Here is a 6,909-nt window from a genome sequence, read left to right on the forward strand (position 1 = left end):
CCGAGACTCGGATCAAAATCTCACCTATCAACCGGAATTCGCCAAAATACTAACTGTAAGCACGTGATTTTTGCTTCACGGACAATCACTCCAAAACAAATCAAAAAAAATAAATGACAAATGACCTCGCTGTACATTATTTCGATTTTACGTTACATGTGCTGGTAGTCATTTGTGGTTATGTCCATTTTTCATTTTAATCTTATCAAACGAAATACAAAATATGTATGTCATGGTAATTAAACCGTAATTCGGTCATTAAAAGAAAAATTCACAAAAAATATATATGCATCTTTTAGGTGGTGATTTAACCTATTTAAATATTTTAATGTGTGTGTGATAATTGTGTTAAAGTGTAAGATTAATGGTTGTTTTAATTTCATTTCTTATTAGAAAACAAAAGCAAAGAGTAGGGAAAATCGGTTTGGGCCAAGAAATGAAACAAAAATAGGCCCAAGACCAGGACACAGATCCAGTCCGAACACAGGCTGCCCGGACACGTCCCAAACGACGTCGTATCAGCGCCTCAATCTGAGCCGTTGATTCATGGCAATCAAACGGTCCAATGCAGCCCCTGCTAAGTCGAAACGACGTCGTTTCAGGGACAGTTAATCTGAGCCATTCATCTATATTGATCCAATGGCCTTTGTTTTCCCTCATGACCCGACCCATTCCCATTTAAACCGACCCCTTACTTAACCAAACGGTACCGTATTGTTAAGCTTCCCCAAATCCTGGCCATCAACTGTAATCGATCCAACGGTCAGGATTGAACCACCCTCCCCCATATATAAACCTAACCTAACACCCCACACCCCAAGCCACACCCCCCTCCTCGGCCACTATTCACCATCGTCCCAGGATCCCTTTCCTCTCAAACCCTAGCAGCCTAGGTTTCCCACCATAAGCCTGGCAACCACAGTTCCGATGACCACCAAAATAACACCCCCGATGCACCCAACCACCCTGAACACGAATCTGTTAACCGTTCACCTCGAATCACCCCGTAGCTTCTCGAATCGTCAATTGAAGATTCGAGCAAAAACCAGATCTACACTGACTGACCCCAAACTCACACCACAGCCCCTCCTGACCTCCCTCACCCCCTGAATGACTTTGGTTTCGTTCAAATTTGACTGGAACTAAACAGATCCTAAATCGAACCTCAAAAACCCTAGGATTCAGGTCTATGGGTTCTGTCCGAATCAGCAACAGGATCAGGGTCCAATAGACTTTTGCCGAGGTGTTCTCAGTTGAGAACACTTCGATTAAAGTCCATTCGACCCCAAATTATCTAGTTCGAGTCCAAGCTTTTTCAGTCTTAGTTTCATTTCCCTGAGGTATTTTTCCTTTTTTCTTTCGTCCTCCTAAATTCTATCCATCGTTCATGTTCTGGTTTGTTTTGTGTCTGTCCATGTCTGTGAGTTTTGAGTTAAATGTTTAGTTTGTTTTACAGTTTTGATGATTGTTTGTTGTATATTATAGTTCGTATAGTCGTCTAAATAGGTGTCGTCACCTAAATTCCAATTAAAAGATTAGAGAATCAGGAGTTGAATTTCAGTATTGATTACTATGACTGTTTCTGTTTGGTATTACTTGTATCAGCATGACCAACCCGTACCCTTTAATTGGCACCCTTGTTTGATTGAATTGGAATCATTGGCTGAATTTAGGCTGAAAATTGATTGTTAGCTATGGAAAACTAACAGATCCACCTGAAGTGAGCATTGAGTTTCAGTTAGGTAATTAGTAGTCAGTAATTAGCTAAAATCAGAAGGATTTATATACTAACTGTTAGGAGTTAGGGCAATACAGTAATATGCAAAGGTTTAGGGGTAGTCTTGGCATAAGACAGGGTCTGATTAGGGATTTAATTTAAGAATATGTCAAGTGGTAATTAAAATACCATTAGCCTAATAACAGTGGGGAACAAAGCATAAGAGTATGGGGGTCAAATGAATACTTTAATGCACCCATAACTCTTGATTAGAGCAATAGGACAGGCATGGGGAGCAGATGCCATTCACTTCAAGAAAGTGCACTTAGGCATGGGGAGTTAAGGGGTATGGGCAGGTTACAACCTGGGGGAGATCCGGGCAGTATGACTGACCTACATTGGCTTATAAATAGAGTTATTTTTAGTTAAGAAAGGGCTGGACATTTTTTAGTCTTGAGAGAAAGAAAGAAACATAAAGAAATTTTCAGAATATTGTAACCAAACACTGTCTGAAAACTGCTTAGGAGTTCAAGTTGGCCAAGCTGTCTTTGCTAATTGTTGTTGGTTACTTGCCGAGCTGTTTGTGATTGTTGAACTGCTGGTGCTGTTATATTGAATACTCTGGTTTTCTGTTGGTTCATCATTCTGTTTCTGGGACTGCTTGTTTGTTGCTCGACCACTTGTGAGCTTCATCATTGTGGCTGGTTGTTGTTGCTGTGTTGTTGATGTTTATCTGCTGTTGCTGTATTTGCTGCATACTACTCAGCTGACCATTCTCCTTCTTCTTTTTCTTTGCTATACCAGGTACACGATTAATAGTGTCAATGTAACTTGAAAGTTGAGCATGAATATAAAAGAGAAGAGCTGAAGATGTTTATTTCATACATAGACTGTTATATTAAACTTCATGTAATGTATAATAGTTTACTTTCTTGTCTAGATACTGAAGCTAGCCTGCATGCCTAGTAGATATCAATGTGTGGTGATAGAATGTTAGTTTGTATATGTGGGTTGATAGATAAAAGTATTCCCAATGCAATAGGTTGTATCTTAGACTTTATCTAATTACGTTTAACATGTCTTTAAATGCATAAAACCGTCCATGTTAGTTAATTTCATTTCCTTTTGATAAATTGCCTCCTTATAATTGGCAAACCATTGCTTTAAAACAAACAGCGCAAGTCTGCACTTCTCAACCTCACGAAGGTCGAGCCCGAATCAAACGAACCCAGCAGGCTTTCATCAGAAAGGCAGTGGCCCAGGCCCAGCCGATACTATGTTGGCTGGGTTTGGGCCCATAATGTTCGATTAGCTGCCCACGTGCATGGCCATGTTTTCTTATTCTGCAAAGGCACTCGGAATTCCGTTATGAATAACTTGCAAGCGTGTAATTAATTAGGACTATCTACCGTTTTCAATTGATAGAGACGAACACGACAAGAAACGTAGTTGCTATAGGATATCCTTTTAAAATAAGAACGAGATGAGCCTCGATGAAAATAAACAAAACACGCAGATGCGGGGCCCTTGTTAAATGTAAATTATTGAAGCATTTAGTTTCCAGGACGGGTTGTTTAGCAAATCTCACAACCCTCCTAAAATAACAACACGTTAGTCTCTTTAGGACACGCTTTAATAAACCTTACCTTCCTAAACTTGGGTGCACATTTATGTGACCCAAATCCAAATCTCGACGGATTCGAAATGTATTTCTAATCACGGGTACATTGATTGTGACGTGGTTCGAGATGCATGTCCATGACGTTGCAAATTCATGTTAAAAAATAAGAATGAGATGAGCCTCGCCGAATAAAATACAAATTGCGGGGCCCTCAGTAAATATTTGCTTTAAAAATTATTTGGACTTCGGGATGGACCGTTTAGTAAAATTCCACGGTCTTACCCAAATTAAACACGCTAGTCGCTTTAGGCGCGCCTTTAATAATTTAATTTCCTTAAACTCGGGTGCACATTGATGTGACCCAAATCCAAATCTCAACGGAGTCAAAGTGTGTCGACGACCACGGGTACATTGATTGTAACGCGGGTTCGAGATATATTTTTATAACGTTGCAATTCTTGATAAAAGTAACGGTAAATGATAAAAGCGGTTGAAAGATAAAATTTGCACATAAGTTCATATTGTATTTAAAATCAGATAAATAAGCCAAATATAACAGTTGAGCGACCGTGCTAGAACCACGGAACTCGGGAATGCCTAACACCTTCTCCCGGGTTAACAGAATTCCTTATCCGGATTTCTGGTACGCAGACTGTAATATAGAGTCATTCTTTTCCTCGATTCGGGATTAAAATTGGTGACTTGGGACACCCTAAATCTTCCAAGTGGCGACTCTGAAATAAATAAACCAATCCCGTTTCGATTGTCCTTTAATTGGAAAAAACTCCCCTGCGCCCCCGCGGGCGCGGAAAAAGGAGGTGTGACAGCTCTGGCGACTCTGCTGGGGATTTTAGTGCCCAGAACCACTGGTTCAGGGTTAAGAATTCGAGCTTAAAATAATTGTTATTATTTGGCTTTATTTATTATCTGATTTTTACATGTTTGAGCCTAATGTGCTAAATGCTGCTTTTACCGCTTTGATATTATTTGGACTGTATATAAACTGTGCCGAAACCCTTCTCTTCTTACCTCCGGGGAGAAGCTCGCTGGTCGAGACTCCCTATTCTGTTAGTGTCAATACCCGAAATAAGAAAGAGGACGGATAAGTTACGAAGCCGGACGGCCTTTTGGTTCCCGGTAAGTTGCCCCTCCTCGGCCCGAGTTGTCTGCTCGGGTACACTGTCTAGAACACTGACCCAGGTTTTGAACATAGAATAACGTGACTTCATGCCGGATCCCTAGTAGGAGCGCTTATTTGCATCATGTTGCATATGACTTAGGGGACTCAACACAGGGGTTGGGTCCGTCTAGGACTAGCAACCTGGTATGAAAGGACCATCCTAATGCATCCCATTTATTTTCCGTGCATCTATTTGTCTCGAGCCCGCATGCTGACCAGTGTTTGAATAATGGAAATCGAAAAAAAGGGGAAGGAATAGCGGTTAAGGAGTTAATTGTTTATTTTTGAAAAAAAGCCAATGCCAAAATACCGTCAAAACTCTGCCGAAATTTTGAGAAAATGAAAGGAAAATGTCTTATTAGTTTTGTTTTATTAATTGCAAAGGAAAAATAGAAAAGAAGAAAAAAAGGGGTCGTCGTTCTACTTTTATATACTTTTAAATATATATATATATATGGTTTGTCCTGTCACAAAAAATGAAGATGGAAAAGAGTCTTATTTTTGATATATATATATATCTCTACATATATATATACAAATATAAATATATGTCTTTATTTGTGGCGAAATTACTGGGTTTGCCAAAAGTCATGAAAGTAATAAATGTGCAGGGTTTTTCATAAAGTTTTATAAAAAGTATACGTCTAAATAAAGTTTTATTATTTTTTTATTTTTTATTATTCACTTAGGCATAATCACCCCAATAAATGTGCAGGATGAGCACGGTACAAAACGAACCCTTTTCAGTAATGACCAGGGTCCCGTTTGAGTTGCGGTTATGGTGGAACGACTTAGGCAAAGAAGGGCAAGACAAAGTAAGGAAATATCTGAAAGGTCTCCCGGACCTACTAAACATTCAGCCTCGGGGTGATATCATCAGATCATTGGTCACTTGTTGGGATTCCGCACACAACGTGTTCCATTTTTCGGACTTCGAGCTCACCCCGACGTTGGAAGAAATAGCAGGGTACATCGGGATTGATGAAGCCCCTTTTAGGTTCAAATACTTGATTGCACCTAGAGCTGTCACGGTACACAGGTTTCTGGATTTCCTAAAAATACCTCGGACATTCCACCATCCAGATCTTGCCAAAGGATTCTGCAGTCTCCACCTCATATATGCTAGATACGGTCACGTGGGCGGGTTCAATAAGCCGGATTTCAAGCTATGCAGTAGAGGCAACCGACAAAAGTGGGACGAACACAGGCTAGTGGCTTTTATGACAGCCTTTCTGGGACTTATAGTGTTCCCTAGGAAAGATGGAAACATTGATCTAAGGATAGCCGGGGTTGTCAATACTTTGCTTACCCAAGATAAAAGTACTCTGGCGCCTATGATTATGGCTGACATTTTCCGGGCTCTCACTGCTTGTCGAGCCAGGGGCGACTTTTTCGAAGGATGTAACCTACTGTTGCAAATGTGGATGACCGATCATTTATGCCATCGCTCCTCACTTTTGGGTTATGGTTCGCCAGAGAAAACTTGTATTGGAGAATTCTACACGAGAATCAAAGGGTTCAATTTACCTGAGGGAGTCACATCATGGACCGCATTTCTCCGAACTCTCACTGCCAGCCAAGTCCAGTGGACGCTCGGATGGTCACCTATCGAGGAAATCATATACATGCCGGCAACCCGGCCTCACTTTCTGTTGATGGGACTGAAAAGTATCCAACCCTATGCACCATATCGGGTTTTGAGGCAACTTGGGAGGTACCAAGTGGTACCGAAAGATGAAGATTTGAGTACCCAAGTGATTGAAATCAGTCCGAACGGTCATTTCCCTGAAGAAGAAGTCCGCCAAATATGGAGTGAATGCCAACATCTGACAGCAAACACTTGTGTGATTAATACGGCACAAGGGGAAGTCGCCCCAGAATATCACGCTTGGTTTAGAGGTAGCCTGTCCTACGAAAGACCGGCTAAGAGGCCGCATCTCAAAGATTTCGTAGAATCATCCCAAGGGCAATGGAACTGGTTAGCAAAAGAGAAGGGTTATCGGGCAGAGATTGGCGATTTGAAGCTACAAATGGATAGTCTGAAATTCGATAATAGCGTACAAGTCGCGGCGGATCGAAGCGAAAAGAATAGATTGATCCAAGAGAACGAAGAGCTTAAGGCCCAAATCCAAAAATTGAGATTGTCTCTCGACGAGCAGCCCAGAAGTCGATCAGACCAGCGGTTGATAAAGGGTTTGAAAAGGGAGATCGCGGAATGGCGAGACAGGTTAGAAGAATCCGAAAAGGTCATGACAGAGTTCAAGGCACGGTGGGGAACAAGAGTAGATAAGCATCGCCGGTGTTTGAACCAATTGAAACGTGACCACGAGAAGACTGTGGCCAAAATAAAGAGGGAGATGGCTACACTCGAGTTTAAAGCAGTTAAGCAGG

The sequence above is a fragment of the Nicotiana sylvestris genome, chromosome 1 (genome assembly GCF_000393655.2).
Source record: "Nicotiana sylvestris chromosome 1, ASM39365v2, whole genome shotgun sequence".
Taxonomy (NCBI): Eukaryota; Viridiplantae; Streptophyta; class Magnoliopsida; order Solanales; family Solanaceae; genus Nicotiana; species Nicotiana sylvestris.